The following is a 2,736-nucleotide window of genomic DNA, read 5'->3' on the forward strand; positions in this document are numbered from 1 at the left end:
TGGACCCCAGCATCTGGCACCCGAACAGCCCAATCCATGAATATGGTACATTTTTCATTTGTTCATATATTCCTCTATCTCTTTTTTTCAGCATCCTGAAATATTTTGAGTATAGGTCCTTTACCCCCTTGGTTAAGTTTATTCCTAGGTATCTTTATTTCTTGTTGCAATGATAAATGGGGTTGCTTTTTTAGTTTCTCTTTATGTGAGTTAATTATTGGTGTATAGAAAAGCCATAGACTTATGGGTGTTAATTTTGTATCCTACTACATTGCAGAATTCATTTATTAAGTCTAGTAGTTTTTTGATGGAGTCTTTCTGGTTTTCCATGTACAATATCATGTCATTTGCAAATAAGGCCAGTTTTACTTTTTTTCCAATTTGGATGCCTTTTATTTCTTCTACTTGTTTGATCGCAATGGCTAATAGTTCCAGTACTATGTTGAACAGGAATGGTGAGTCGGTATCCCTGTCTCATCCCTGTTCTTAGGGGAAATTGTTTTAATTTTTGTCTATTGAGTATGATGTTGGCTGTGGGTTTGTCATATAAGGCTTTTATTGTGTTCATGTATGATCCTTATATTCCCACCTTGCCTAGAGTTTTTATCAAAAAGAGTTTGGATTTTGTCAAATGCTTGTTATGCATCAGTGGATATGATTATATGTTTTTTATCTCTCAGTTTGTTTATGTGGTGTATCATGTTTATTGATTTGTGGATATTGTAGCATCTTTGCAAGCCTGGAATAAATCTCATGGTGTATGATCTTTCTAATGTAATGCTAGATTTGATTAGCTAGGATTTTGGCATCTATATTCATGAGGAATATTGGCCTATATTGGTTTTTCTTTTTATTGTCTTTACTAGTTTTGGGATTAGGGTAATGCTGGGTTCTCAGAAAGAGCTTGGAAGTATTCTTCCTCTTGAATTTTTTTGTAATAATCTGAAGAGGAAAGGTTTTAGTTCTTCTTTGAATGTTTGGTAAAACTCCCCAGTGAAGTTGTCATGTCCAGGGCTTTTGTTTGTTGGATGTTTTTTGATTATTGCTTCAATGTCCTCCATAGTTATCGCCTGTTCAGATTTTTGTTTTTATTCTCGCTGAGTTTTGGAAGGTCTTATTTTTCTAGGAATATATCCATTTCTTCTAGGCTGTCCAGTTTGTTGGAATAGAGTTGCTCATAGTATTTTTATTTATTTTACGATTCTTTGTATTTCTGTGGGGTCTGTTGTTATTTAGACTCTTTCATTTCTAATTTTGTTTATTTGGGTCCTCTCTCTTTGCTCCTTGGTGGGCCTAACTAGAGATTCATCATCTTATTTATCCTTTCAAAGTATCAGCTCTTGGTTCATTGATTTTTTGTGTGTGTGTCTATGCATTTATTTCTGCTTTGATCTTTATTATTTCCTATCCTCTGCTCACTATGAGGTTTTCTTGTTGCTCTCTTTGTAATTATTTAAATTGCAGAGTTAGGGGGGTTATTACCATTTTTTCTTTCTTTCCTTCTTTCTTTCTTTCTTTCTTTCTTTCTTTCTTTCTTTCTTTCTTTCTTTCTTTCTTTCTTTCTTTCTCTTTCTTTCTTTCTTTCTTCCTTTCTTTTGAGGTAGGCTTTTAATGCTATACTAGTAAACTTCCTTCTTAGGATTGCTTTTACTATGTCTCATAGATTTTGGATTGTTGTGTTTTCCTTGGCATTTGTTTCCAGGATTTTTAAATTTCTTCTTTGATCTCTTTGGTAACCCACTCATTTTTTAAAAATATATATATTTTATTGATTTATTACAGAGAGGAAGGGAGAGGGATAGAGAGTCAGAAACACTGATGAGAGAGAAACATCGATCAGCTGCCTCCTGCACAACCCCTACTGGGGTTGTGCCCGCAACCAAGGTACATGCCCTTGACCAGAATTGAACCTGGGACCCTTCAGTTCCCAGGCCAACACTATCCAGTGGCCAGTGCTCCACTCATTTTTTAATAGTATGCTATTCAGCCTCTAAGTGTTTGAAATTGCATGATTTTTTTAATTTAGTTGATTTCTAATCTTATGCCATTGTGATCTGAGAAGATGCTTGATATAATTTCAATCTTGAATTTGCAAAGACTTTGCCTATGTCCCAATATGTGGTCTGTCTTTGAAAATGTTCCATGTGTGCTTGAGAATAATGTAAATTCTGTAGTTTTAGGGTGAAGTGTTCTAAAGGTGTTTATTTAGGGTTGCTGTTTCTTTGCTAATTTTTTGCCTATAGGAGTTATCCAGGGATGTTAATGGGGTATTAAAGTCTCCTACTATGATTGTATTGCTCTCAATCTCACCACTGATATCTTCCAGACATTTTTTTATGTACTAAGTATACCAGTTAATAATGTGGATTTTTATCAATAGATAGAGTTACACATATGTTGATATATATGTGAATTGACATGTATGCTATTTTGTTATATTGACAACAAGCTTCAAAACTTCATATGTCAAATTTTCTGAAGGTGTTAACATCATAGATATTTTTACGCTTAAAAATGACAAATTTCATGCCAAAAAAGAACATTTATGGGATTTTTTTTAAAAATTAAATCTTTATTGTTCAGATTATTACAGTTGTTCCTCTTTTTTCCCCCCATAGCTCCCCTCCACCCGGTTCCCACCCCACCTTCCGCCCTCACTGTCCTCATCCATAGGTGGAGGATTTTTGTCCAGTCTCTTCCCGCATCCCCCACACCCCTTTCCCCCCCAAGACTCGC

General features: G+C 34.9%; 1 pseudogene; it reads left to right on the forward strand.

Moving 5' to 3' along the window:
• Window positions 1-418: 418 nt before the first annotated feature.
• LOC102764137 overlaps window positions 419-2,736 on the forward strand; it is a 3,826-nt pseudogene continuing 1,508 nt past the window's right edge.

This window comes from Myotis davidii, unplaced genomic scaffold (assembly GCF_000327345.1).
Source record: "Myotis davidii unplaced genomic scaffold, ASM32734v1 scaffold3435, whole genome shotgun sequence".
NCBI classification, from domain to species: Eukaryota; Metazoa; Chordata; class Mammalia; order Chiroptera; family Vespertilionidae; genus Myotis; species Myotis davidii.